Source organism: Neofelis nebulosa, chromosome X, assembly GCF_028018385.1.
Source record: "Neofelis nebulosa isolate mNeoNeb1 chromosome X, mNeoNeb1.pri, whole genome shotgun sequence".
Lineage (NCBI taxonomy): Eukaryota > Metazoa > Chordata > Mammalia > Carnivora > Felidae > Neofelis > Neofelis nebulosa.
Window position 1 is genome coordinate 8,780,122 of NC_080800.1, and position 13,410 is coordinate 8,793,531.

At 44.0% G+C, this 13,410-nt stretch overlaps 1 protein-coding gene across 4 annotated transcripts in view; it reads left to right on the forward strand.

The window, feature by feature from the left end:
* The first annotated feature begins 4,927 nt into the window (after window positions 1-4,927).
* Window positions 4,928-13,410, forward strand: part of FRMPD4 (FERM and PDZ domain containing 4) — an 850,869-nt gene continuing 842,386 nt past the window's right edge. The window contains exons 1-2 of one of the 4 annotated variants that reach the window (XM_058713629.1): window positions 4,928-5,288; window positions 11,190-11,390. The gene's annotated coding sequence lies outside the window, so the exon portion shown is untranslated. The remainder of the gene's footprint in view (window positions 5,289-11,189; window positions 11,391-13,410) is intronic. The other 3 variants (XM_058713628.1, XM_058713630.1, XM_058713637.1) reach the window with 3 other exon arrangements.

Genomic DNA, 13,410 nt, shown 5'->3' on the forward strand with positions numbered 1-13,410 from the left:
GGTCCAGGTTGAGAACTAGTAAAGAGATAATTCCTAAGATCCTTTCCAACTCTGTTTTTATTTTCAATGCCAATGATTTTGGTGGCCACAGTCCATAATATGAAAATATTTTACACTCATGGGGAGAAGGCATTCTCAAGCGACATAGCTGACTCTTGACATATAGGTACCATTATTCATGAGTTATTTGAAGTTATTCAATGAATAGAATGGTTGGAACTGGAGAGGGCTAATCATGGAACACTTTCAGAGGAGTTGAGATTTTGGCAAAGTTGGGAAGTCAGGGAAGACTATGTAACAACTAAGAGGAGGAGGTTTCATGGATTGTGCATGAACAAAGACAAAAGGCCAATTTACAAACATTTCCCTAAACTACACACTGACTGATGTTTCCATGGTTGCTCCCCTAACAACCCTAGTTGTTTTTTTTTTTTTTTAAACTCTAACAACCTTATTGTCTTGATACGGCACCATTACAACAAATAAAGTACACATCATCTTTTCTTTTTATTCCTTGAATGGTGTGACAGAGGAGTAGTTGTGTTTTCATTTCTAGAAGCAGGAATGGAAGCAGTAATTTCAGTAAGAGATACCTGTAGTAGGTGGTCTCTAAGATGTCTTCAATGATCTCCAGCTCCTGGTGGTCATGCCTTTGTGTAAGTTCCTCCCTTTGAGTATGGGCTGAACCTAGTGATATGCTTCTAACCAACAGAATACAGCAAAAGTGACTGGATGTCCTTCTGGTATTATAAGACTTATTTACAAAATAGTCACGCTCTCTTTGACTCACCTCATGGGCCATCTCTGAATGAAGCAAACTGGATGAGGCCAAAGTGGCAAGGAACAAAGGGTGACCTCTGGCCAACTGCCAGTGATGACCTGAGGCTCTCCGTCCAACAGCCCTTGAGGAGGTAAATCTTGTCAACAATCACTTGAGTAAGCTTGGAGGTGGATTCTTCCCCATCAAGCCTTCAGATGGGAGAGGCTCCTGGCAATTACGTCACTGGTTCAGACCCTAACCTGTGTTTTCCTAAATATGAATTTTCCAGTATGCCAGGCTGCATTTATAACCAATCATTGTGATCTGGATGGGTTATTCCCACCTCCATTTACTGCCACACAAATATAAAAAATGACCCCTCTCCCCCTTAATACACACCAAGGTTTGCTGAGTTATCACCACCACCATCATCATCATGTCTGTCATTTCTGTGGAGAGAGCAATAAGCAATGCAACCCCTTCTTTTACTTCTAGTTCCAACTTCAGTTGCTAAAGAACCAAAATCCAATGGAGTAAATTTGAAGACCCAGTTGGCTTTATGAAACCGTTCACGAATGGGGCAGCATTCCATCCAGCAAATAGAGGGGTTGCTCTGAAGAGATGTACACAATGGAAAGTTTCTTTCTTTCTTTGTTACTTTCTTTTTTAATTTGCATACAAATTAGTTAGCATATAGTGCAAGAATGATTTCCGGAGTAGATTCCTTAGTGCCCCTTAGCCATTTAGCCCACCCCTCCAACTCACAACCCCTCCAGCAACCCTCAATTTGTTCTCTGCATTTAAGAGTCTCATGTTTTGTCCCCCTCCTTGTTTTTATATTTTTGCTTTCCTTCTCTTATGTTCATCTGTTTTGTATCTTAAATTCCTCATGAGTGAAGTCATATGGTATTTGTCTTTCTCTAATTTCGCTTAGCATAATATCCTCTAGTTCCATCCACGTAGCTGCAAATGGCAAGATTTCATTCTTTTTGATTGCTGAGTAATACCCCATTGGGTGTATGTGTGTATATGTGTATACATATGCATATATGTATATATATGTGTGTGTATATATATATATGGTATATGGTATGTATATGTATATATATATATGTTGTGTGTGTGTGTATACACACCCCACAGATACCACATCTTCTTTATCCATTCATCTGTCGATGAACATTTGGGCTCTTTCCATACTTTGGCTATTGTCGATAGCGCTGCTATAAACATGGGGGTGCATGTGTCCCTTTGAAGCAGCACACCTGTATCCCGTGGATAAATGCCTAGTAGTGCAATTGCTGGGTCGTAGGGTAGTTCTACAAGATGGAAGGTGTCTATGGAAAAGAAGGTGAGGCAAGGAAGTTATTGGCAAAACAAAAAAACATTATTCCAGGCAAGGCTACTTTCTCTTAGGGTTAAGACCAGAAGATATTAGCATGTAGATTACCTGCTGTACCTTTGGTGGGGGATGAAGAGGGCCCTGTGACAGATTACCTCATTGGTGCTTATGGGGAAATTTCCTGACTGACCAGTTTTGGACTACATTTCTGGGGGAGGTGGAAACTGCAATTAGGTTAGGTATTAAGCCATGGTTTAGTGTTTGGGCCTCAGTGGCTCCATTTGGGGCCTGTGATGTTCCTTTTAATATTTGGAAATAGGTTTCGTTTTGTTGCATCCACACAACTCCTGAAACAGAATGCTACGGGCACTAGTGACAGTCACAAAAAAGTTTATTGCAATGAGAGGCAAGGCCGACCGACACTCTTGATCAGAGTGTGGCCTGGAACAGCCGGGGTACAGAGTTTTTGTAGCCGACCACATTGTCTTATCATCACCTGGTAACAGAACAAAGAAATAGTTCCCAGATGGGGGTGGAAACAGTTCAGACAGGCCCTTGCCCCAATCCAATCAAACACTAATCCAGTTGATTTTCCTTGAACTTTTGTTCCCTTGATTGATAGGACAAGGCTGTTAATCTCTTAACCTAGTGTCAAAACAAAGCTGTTATTTCTCAAGGCTACAGGTTAGCCCTACACTACAATTTAACCCTTACAGTTTCCTTTGCCAATGTTAATTGTTTCGTAGTGGTTGCTGGAACTCAGTGTTGAGAAGGATCCTAAGGAGGCCAAGTCTAGGCTCTGTTACAGGCAAAAAGAGTTGTGATCAGTTAGAGATTAGTCGGGGGTAGGGTATACTTGACAAGAATTGTTCTCTCTAGTAAACGTCAGTCCTGATGACGGGGTTTTGGAGTGGTGTTGGGGGGTGGGGGTCCAGAGCTGATGGCCATGAAAGAATTCTTGAGACATCTTTGGTGCAAAAATGTGATTGTATTAAAGCGTGGGGACAGGACCTGTAGGTAGAAAGAGCAGCACTGGGGTCGTGAAGAATGACTGGTTATATACTATGAGTTTGGAGAGAGATAAAGGCAAAAGGGAGGCCTCCAAAAGGACCTTGATATGCTAAAGAGGATTCCTAAAGCTACCTGAGGCCTCACTATTGTCAAGCTAAGGTTGTTTTCCCTCTGGTAAGGTATTAACATTGTAACAGTAAGGAACTCCTGGAAGGCTGTTATACTCGGCCTATCTCAAATATCTGTCAATGGGCTGCAGGTTGTAAGGAAATTTAATTTAACCTACCACTTCCTTCTGGCCTTTGTTCCCGACATCACTGTGGCGGGGAGGGTGGAGGGGAGGGTGATGCTAGGGCTCAGGAAACTGAGTCTGTAGGTTTCTGGAGATTAGGCTATTGATAAGATTGTCTTCTTCTTATAATTTACTAAGATATTTGTAAAGACTCCTGGCCTGCATGACTGTGATCTTTATCAGTTAACGGTTGGTTTTTCCCTTTCCTTTGTTCCTGGGCGGCCAGGAATACCTGAGGAATGTGAATGCTGGCGGGCGGTGGGGGGCTGCTGCTGGCAGGGTGTCAGCTTGCCTTTTGCTCCCTGACTACTGACCGTCAGGCACCTAGGTTGGAGGACCAATTCTTCCTGGTTTTGTCTGGAACTTTCCTGATTTTAGCAAGGAAAACCAGGAACACCATCCTGGCACCACCCTCAATCCCAGGCAAAGCGGAACGGCTGATCACCCTATACCCAGGTATCTTTCTCAAAGCCAGGAACACTGGGAATTGGGTGTACTGCAATACCTTGCTACTCAAACGTGATCCATGGACCAACTGTATCAGTATCCTCTGGGAGTTTATTTACAATGCACAATCTTCGGCCCCACCCCAGACTTACTGAAGCAGAACCTGCACTTTTACAAGGTCTCCTGGGGATATGGCCATTAAAGTATGAGCAGCTGCCCTGCTGGAGGATCACTGTTTATGGATCAGTGGCTCCCAATCCCTTTTCACTTGGAGCACCCAAAATTGATCACATCACCCATGTGACATAATCTCACACACACACTCCATGCTCTGCAGAAGTGGCCAATGGCACACCTCTTTCCCAGATTTATACGAACAGGAGAGGAGGGAGAAGTGAGGCTATATTACACAGCTATGGTGAAACTGCTCTAATATTTTAGTGACACAGCAGTATGCGGGGGTGCTGTAGAGAGTAACTGCTGCTTGACACTTGCTCCAACAGCATGTTGGCCCTGAGTGAGAGAAGGGGAGTTTCCTTTGTCCTCTCTTGCTCCGTGTTCACCCTTTGGCCACGGGGTCGGTGGCGTCCGTCCCAAGATCCCCCTTCTAGATGCTGGTTGGGGGAGACAGGAGTTGGATTTGTGAAGGCTCGGGGGTCCTTAGACCAGTGGTTCTCAAACTTGAGCATGCATCGGAATCACCTGGAAGGCTTATAAAAGAGATTAGCGGGGAGCGAGAGTTGCGGGGGCCGCCTGCTGAGTGAGCAGGCGCTCTACGGAGAGAGAAGGAGGAACGCAGGGAAGCAGAAGCCGGAAGATCTCACACCGAAAAGCAACAGTGTAGGAAGCTAGGAAAGAGGAGGTGCCGGCGCTCCCGGAGGCCGCTCACCCCAGTTCCCACGCGCCGGTTTCCCAGGAAGAGGGAGGGGGGCCAGGGGGCGAGCTGGCTGGGCTGATGAGGCGGGGCGGAGCACGCGCGTTTGGAAGCTGCCCGGAAAGCTAAAGCGCGGGTTGGCGGGGCGGTCTCGGGGGGCGGCTCCTTGGGACCGGAGCGCGAGCTTCTGAAGGAGGGATAAACTCGCGAGTTCTGGTGGCGAAATGCCTTTTAGTAATAGTTAATCTTTTATGATTCTCGAGTTTTACTAGGGCCCGTCTCTCACTATTGGGCCAGGGGTCCTTTAAGGGGGGAAAAAAAGAGAAGCCAATTGCGGAAGTCTCCTGCAGCTCCTCCCCTCCAGCCGGCGCGCGCAGCACGGGCGGGCACGTCCTTCCTGCGCCGGATACGTCATCACGGCCTGCGCCCGGGGCGGAGCGGGGCGGAGCCTCTGGGTCAAGGACGAGCCTGCGCAGAGCGTGGGAAAGGCATGCGTTGTGGCGTCTGACGTATCCGTGGAGACATCTTAAGTTTCCCTCAGTGGGCACGAAAAAAAGCAAGTGTAGGTCGGCTTCTCTCCCCGCCTGCATTCCCAGCCGGGCTCTGCAGCCGGCTCCTTGTTTCCGGCGAAGGGAATTTCCCGGCGCGATCCCTGAGGGTCCCTGAGGAGCAGCAGGCGCCCCCGCGCCACCCCCTCGCCCCCGCCTTCCGGGTTCCGGCCGGCTCCGCGGGCCCCCGAACCCTTTCTGTGGCGGTAGCCTGGGGGAGCCGTGGGCGCCTGGCGCTCCACACGGTCAGTTTAGGTCGGATTCACGCCACACTGAGGAAAAAAAAGAAAAAAAAACCCCAACCCTCAGAAATATTGAAGTACGGCGCCCCGCTCTGGTATAAGTTTCAGGGGACCTGGACTCTAGCAGTAGCTGCGAATATATAATTGCAACGCATTTTGTTACTTTAGCGCTACAGTAGTTAAAATGGGAGTAGTTGTTATTTTGAGGAACAAGTAATTCTTGACACGGTATTATCTGGGCCTTAACTGAGTTAATTTTAGGGATACAACAATGGTTTTTAGAAGACCCTAGTAACTGGCATGTAGATCAGCTCTACTGACGCTGAATGAGAAGGATCTATATTGGATTATCAAAATCACTTATCTGTATGGTTGTCCACAGCTATTTGATTGTAAAAGGGAGGGCCATCCTTTTGAGAAGCCCTGTCCTTCGTGATGGAAGGATTCAAACTTTGAGAACAACCTTAGGACATCTGGATAATATATCAAAATTAAAGTGATTTTTAATGTGATTTAAATGATACCTCAGTGAATATAGATGGGAAGATTTAGTGTTTAAAGCCTTGTACAAAGTGACTAAGAAACTTGGCTGCTACAACTGAAGACTTTCTGCCATGTTGGGCAGTAGGTTGATTTAATCTGCCTTCAGGCACCTCAAAACTCCAGACCTTGTGAAGTTATGAGCAGAAACTTAGATGAGGATTTCGTTAAAAAAAAAAAAAAAAAAAAAAAAAAGAAGAAGAAGAGTTTGGTGTAATTGGTCTGGAGATGTCAGCTCTGCCAAACGCTACTGAATTGCAAACTAAGCGAATTTCTTACCCCTAACATCTTTTCTACCTGTTCTCTAGTTAGGTTCAATTAATATTAGATAACTTATGTGGAACCGCTTTAAGACAATAAAAGCACTACATACATTTTTATTTTTTGGCTAGAATGAATTATTCCATTGGCATTCTTGTCAGTAAACTGAGCTGAGAGAATTAGGGCTTAGTGAGACACTATTTAGGTGAGTGTAACAGGTTTAAGGAAAAGATGTATGGAAAAGCTCTTTGGACTTCTTAAACTATTCTGTTTCTGGGCCTCCTGGGTGGCTCAGTCCGTTAAGTGTCTGACTTCTGTTCAGGTCTTGATCTCACGTTCAGTGAGTTCAAGCCCCGCCTAGGGCTTGCTCTCTCTCTCTCAAAAATAGACAAACATTAAAAAAAATTTTTTTAAAAACTATTCTTCCAAATCTTTGGAATTGAATAGGTGTTATTTGGAGAATGGAAGTAAAAAAAGGTTACTAGTCTATACAAATTGAATCTTGAAAAATATTTGCTTTGTATCTAAATATTTTACATTTGTTGAAAAGCCCTGATACTTTTTTTAATTTCAGTTTTCTACATTTTTGTCAAGAAGATAGCCTTCAAGAACTTAATACGTTCCTCAAGGGGGGAAAAAGGATTAGAGCCATAGGAGATAAACTCAAGAGTGTTTTAAAGTACTTTATTAGGGTTTCAAAAAAAGATTAGTAAGTGAATGTCAATGTACCTTACCCACCTAATTTTTAAAATGAGGATGCTTTTGGCTAATGGATTTGAAGCTAACATTTAAAGTTCTTCCCATAAGTTTAAATAATGGCAAATAATATAATTTCCAGTGCATTATAAAATGTTATTTTACACTCTTGCGTAAATGTATGCAACTTATTTTCATACCTGTCATCCACTTAAAAACGAACTAGCTCTTTGACAGTCAAAGCTTTATATTGTATTGCTATTCTATCCTTTATAGCAGTGGTTCTGATTTAGGGACTAGTGCTTCCTGGGGGACATTTGGCAATATCTGAAGACATTTTTGGTGTCATAACTACGGGGTGGAGGCTACTGGCATCTAGTGGGAAGAGGCCAGGGGTATTGCAAAACATCCTACAGTGCATAAGGCAACCCCCAACAACAAGGAATTAACCAGCCCAAAACGTTCTTAGTGCTGTGCTGAGAAGCCCTGACCTATAGAATTCTACTCTTATGTAGTGTGGTTTCAGGAATGAAAGTCTTACTGGTTATCATTCTTTCCTGCAGCAAAAATGTGTGTATATTTAAATTTATTGCATATCTTGCGGTCGTAAAGTTCTAAATGTTAAGTCAATCTAGAGAAACATTTTTTTGTAATCATTACAATTATCCTCTGCTTTTTGAAAGTTTACGTTATGCCACTTTGCTTTTCAAAAGCCCTACATTAGCACTTGTTTTTGCTAACCGAAAGAAATCCCAAGAGGATTTTTGCTTTTACTAATAAGGTGAAAAGAGAAAATAGCCTCAGCTCCCCGCCCCCAGCAGGGTTCACGCCGAGGGAGAGTGGCGCCACCAGGCTCCTTCCCCAGGAATTACACTCAGCATCCCAGCATCAAGCAGCCATAGCTTTTGAATAGCAACTCTGCTATATCTTCATCTATTTTGTGCATCTATTGGCGAGATATGTTCTAAGGTATCAGAAAAGTCTAAGAGAAGTGGTTGTTTTGGGTCTGGGCACACTCACAAATTTTTCAATGTAAATTAATGGTAATTGCTTTTTCACTTTATGCCCTTCCGGCTTATGAAAGGTTTCATAGGAATGCTCTACTTTCGGATAGTGAGGGAAACCTGTATAACTATTACTAGTATATAGCTAATTAAAAGTATAAATATCCCAATTTTGAATAACTATGAAAGTAATATTTATTACAATGTATTTCTTAATGAGATGGGGCTTTTTATCATTTAGCTTAAGTTTCCATGGATAGATAGTATTCATTGCTAGAATCTGACAAGAGTTCAACATCAGTTCTTTCTCTTTTATTTTTATTTATTTAAAAAATATTTTAAATATTTATTTGTTTTTTGAGAGAGAGAGACAGAGTGTGAGCAGGGTGGGAGCAGAGAGAGAGGAAGATAGTATCTGAAGCAGGCTCCAGGCTCTGAGCTGTCAGCACAGACACCAGTGTGGGGCTCAAACTCACCAACTGTGAAATCATGACCTGAGCCGAAGCCAGATGCTTAACCAACTGAGCCCCCCAGGCACCCCTATTTTTATTTATATTTTTTAATATTTACTTATTTTGAGAGAGAGAGAAAGAGCAGGCATGTGAGGGCATGCGTGAGCAGGGGAGGAGCAGAAAGAGAGAGAGAGAGGGAGAGGGAGAGGGAGAGAGAGAATCCCAAGCAGGCTCCCTGCTGTCAACACAGAGCCCAACATGGGGTTCTATCTCATGAACCCTGAGATCACGACCTGAGCTGAAATCAAGAGTCAGATGCTTAACCGACTGAGCCACCAAGGTGTGCCCCTCTTTTATTTTTAGTTATGTAAAGGGCAGAACATCTTGTTCATTCAAGTTGATAGGAGCAAAAAGAATTTTAATATAGTAATGTCATCCAATTCTTTTTATTCCTTCTGAGTTATATGTCAAAAACCATTTAGAGTGATCTATCAGCATAACTTAATGACATATCAGTTACATGCTCCAATTTAATCTGGTTTAGAAGTAAAGTACTAGAATCCCAACTTGAAAAATGATTCTACCTAGTCATCAATTTTCTCAGTATTGACTGTTTAGCACCTGGCAGTTATGTCCTAGAACAATGCACCATAGGAAGATTCGGGATGGGTCAGAAATAATTCCTCTTGTAAAGGCCAAAAGGGCAATCTCTGTGTACCTAAGTACCCAAATGTCTGATTTAAGTGATTGTTTATCAGTAGCTGTTGGACGGGTGGATGGGTGAACATTTGAACGAATGAATACTTTAGGATTAAATATTACTGTAATAATCCAAGCTAGAAATCATGAGTGATAGCCAGAAAGTTGGGGAGAACATTCTGGATATACTCTGAAGACAGACGTAACAGAATTTTCTCAAGGTTTGGATGTGAGAGAAGGGGAAGCATCAGCAATCGCTGTATGTGTTTTGTCCTAAACCCCGGGGAGTTACCATTTACTGAGCTGGGGAGAAGGAGGAGGGAAGAACAGGGCAGCTACAAGTGCAGTCCCCTGTGCGTTTTCTCGGTGCCACAGTTGTGTTTCCCAGCTTAACCGAGCTGTTGAAACCTGTGGGTTCTCTATCAAAATACATGTTGTATCGTTACTTCTGGTCTAATTAAAAGACTGATGCAATTGTTTTCCCACAAAATGATGGAGCCTTTCCCCTTGTTTCGAATTCGGGTGCCTCAGATTCAAACACTTGACAGTATTGTTAACTGTATTACTAAGTGATGTTAATTATTTGATTTATGTATATTAGATGTTCCTTAAGGACAAGTTTTGTAGTTTAAAGTTGTTAAGTGTTTTAATAGATTATTTTAAAGATTTTATGTTTTTGGGATGCCTGGTGGCTCAGTTGGTTGGGCGTCTGACTTCAGCTCAGGTCATGATCTCACGGTCTGTGAGTTTGAGCCCCACCTCGGGCTCTGTGCTGACAGCTCAGGGCCTGGATGGAGCCTCCTTCCGATTCTGTGTCTCCCTCTCTCTCTGCCCCTCCCCCACTCACACTCTGTCTCTCAAAAATGAATAAATGTTAAAAAATTTAAACATTTTATGTTTTTAAGTAATCTCTACACCCAGCAAGGGGCTCGAACCCACAACCGTGAGATCAAGAGTCACATGCTCCACTGACTGAGCCAGTCAGGTGGCCCATAGAATTTTAAATATGAATTTTAAATTAATTAATTAATTAATTTAGAGAGTGTGTGTGTGTGTGTGTGTGTGTGAGAGAGAGAGAGAGAGAGAGAGAGAGAGAGAAGGAGAGGGGGAGAGATAGAGGGAGAGAGAGAATCCCAAGCAGGGTCCACACTGTCAGCACAGAGCCTGATGCGGGGCTCAAACTCACAAATTGTGAGATCATGACCTAAGCCAAGATCAAGTTGGCTTAACCAACATAGCCACCCAGGCAGTCCCTGTACTGCATTTTAAATCAATCATCCTCTACAGAGGTATTGTTTAGGACAGATTTAATAGTCAGCAATTGGCTCTTTTGGATATAAAATAGATTTCTCAAACTCCTAAACAGGAGAGCCATGATTTTGCTTCACATAACGGAATCCCAGCTTTCTGACTAGGTCAGAGTAATGCAAATTAGCTCAAATGCAAATGCAACTTGTAATTTATGATTTACGCTGACGCAGATGAACATGCAATGTTGCATAGAGTTTTCCACCTTGATAGGTGAATCCAGAGAGACACGTTTTTCTCTTAGTAAATGTTGAATACTTGTTTGGTTTTTTCCCAGTTTGTTTCAGCAGAGAAAATAGTATATGCAAAGACAAAAAAATTAACACCATTTCAATGGGAGGGCACTTGCATACCCAATTGTTAAGATCTTTTGAAAAGTTAACTGGAAATGTGTTTACCTGTGTAATGTTTTCAATACCTATTTTATGGATTGGCATACATACTGAGAATGCTCCTTATTCAGTTCCACCCACGTACAAGATTCTGAGGATGTGGGTTCTTAGAGTTCGAAGGGGGAGACAGATGCATGCGTACCAACTTCATTACCATGTTGGTGGTAAATATGGAAATTGTAAGCAAATATTAAGGAGCATAAACAAGGAAGAAATTCCTGTAGCTACAGATGCCATCTTTGCATCGATCATGCTCCTCTTGGGAGAGGGGTTTGTGCGCACTAAGATAATTTTCCCTGTTTCTCCTGTTTCCCTCCTAAGCCTCGCCTCCTGTGTCTCCTACCTCTCGGCATCTCCAGGCTTGTGCAGGGGTGGTTCTGCTGCCTCTGCTGGATGACGGCACCCGCAGCCCCCGCCGTCCTGTCTGAGAGAGCGTGTCAGAAAGCTCCGAGGTCCGCAGCTGCCCTTTCAGAGCAAAAGCATCCTCTGGGTAGCTGAAGCTTGGACTTCTTTCTAAGCAAGGTATGTTTTACCAGGATCCCTTCACGGAAGCCACATATATCCATAAAAGACCTGTCATAGACATCAGCCTAATGGCTGTGCCAATTATGAGGACCAGCCACAGCCGAGGGAGGCCTTTTATGTTTTGCACTCGGGTATCAAACAGAATGTATAGTTAGTGCTCGAAATTAAATGGTTGAGACGTGTCGATTTTTTGTTTTTGTTATTTCCTTACAAAAGGGCTTATAAACCCTGTGGGTAAATAATTAAGATTTCCCATTTGGGGGAATTAAAGATTCTGGTCACCAAAATAAACAAACAAGCAAAAACCCAAAATGCCTCTGGGGATGTTCCTGATTCTGTAGGTTGGAGGTGGGACTTGAATCTTTGTAGCTCTTGCTCATTCCCGGGTGACCTTGCCGCTCAGAGTGTGGTCCATGGGCCGACAGCATCGGCATCAGCTGGTAGTTTGTTAACAGTGCAGACTCTCACAGATTCTCGGGCCCACGGCAGGCCTCTGTATCAGAATCTGCATTTTAACATGGTGCCAGCTGACGGGTGCACCGTGGCCCCCGGGCCACCAACTGTGAATAGCAAAGGTCGGATAGCCCTGAGAGGTTGTTTCTCCTGTTCCGGTCTTGTTGGAGGTGATGGCGGCCGTTAGAGCTGGCTCCCCCCTGAGCCTTGACTTGCTGGTTGGTCCTTGCCAGTCAGTGACCTGCTCTGTGCCGTCCCCTGCCCCAGTGTGACTTGCCTGCCTTGAAATATTCCTCTGTACATCGCTGAATGGAAATACTACTTGGCTCTGCTCCAGAACATTCGTTCTGAAAAAATGTAAAGAAGGCGAATGCCTAAACATCTGCTTACCTTCCTGCTTCCCTGCTTCCCACTCACTTCCCTCAGCTCCCACCTTGGCTAGCTCTCTTCCTCAGCATCTTCTGGCAAACATGTGGGAGGCCAGAGCATCACCTCTGCACGGCACCGTGACAGGAAGGCTCCACACAGAGATTTAATGGCCCAGAAGAATGAATGGCGGTCGCGTGCCCGTGCTGGGTATAGTGGGACGTTATTTGACAAGAGTCGCTGACCACCCTGATGGGTCAGGGCTGCACCTGGTGGTCCCGGACCGAGAGGAGTCTACAAACATTCAGAAAGAAAGCAAGGACTGCAGCAATGTAATACATGTTAATGTGCTAGCCCAGCACCACACTGGCTGAAATTGAGCCAATCTTTCTCAGATTTTGCCCCCATCAGCCACCACTCGTTTGTCTGCAAAAGATTATAGAGGCGCCTGGGTGGCACAGTCGGTGAAGCGGCTGACTTCAGCTCAGGTTATGATCTCACAGTTTGTGAGTTCGAGCCCTGCGTCAGGCTCTGTGCTGACGACTCAGAGCCTCAAGCCTGCTTTGGATTCTCTGTCTCCCTCTCTCTCTGCCCCTCCCCTGCTCATGCTGTCTGTCTCTCTCTCAAAAATGAATAAACATTAAAAAAAATTAAAAAGAAGATTATAGAAGTATTATTAAACAATACAAAGGGTTTGGAAAATAGAATAGCAAATATTCACCCACCATCCCACCGCCCTATTATATAGTTATATTTATATATGTATATTTTTCTACCTGTTGAAAACCATATGTGATTGGCGGAATAATGGACTCTCAAAGATGTTCATGTCCTAATTCCTCGAGACTGGTAATTTGTCAGGTGACATAAAAATTTGGAAATTAGCGTTGCAGCAGGAAAAAGTCTGCTTATTGTTGACTTTAAATATGGAGATTATCCGGGATTATCTGGGTGGGTCCAGTGTAATCACAGGAGTCCTTTAAAGTAGAAGAAAGAGGCAGGAGGCTCTGAGGGAAATGTGACTGGAGGGAAGTCAGAGCAATCTGACGGGAATACTCAACTGGCCTTTGCTGACTTTGAAGGAGGGCAGGGCTGCGGGCCAACGAATGTGCGTGCCCTCCAGAGGTTGTGAAAAGCCAATGGATTCTCTTGTGCAGCCTCCAGAAGAGAAGGTAGCCTGGCTGGATACCTTGACTTT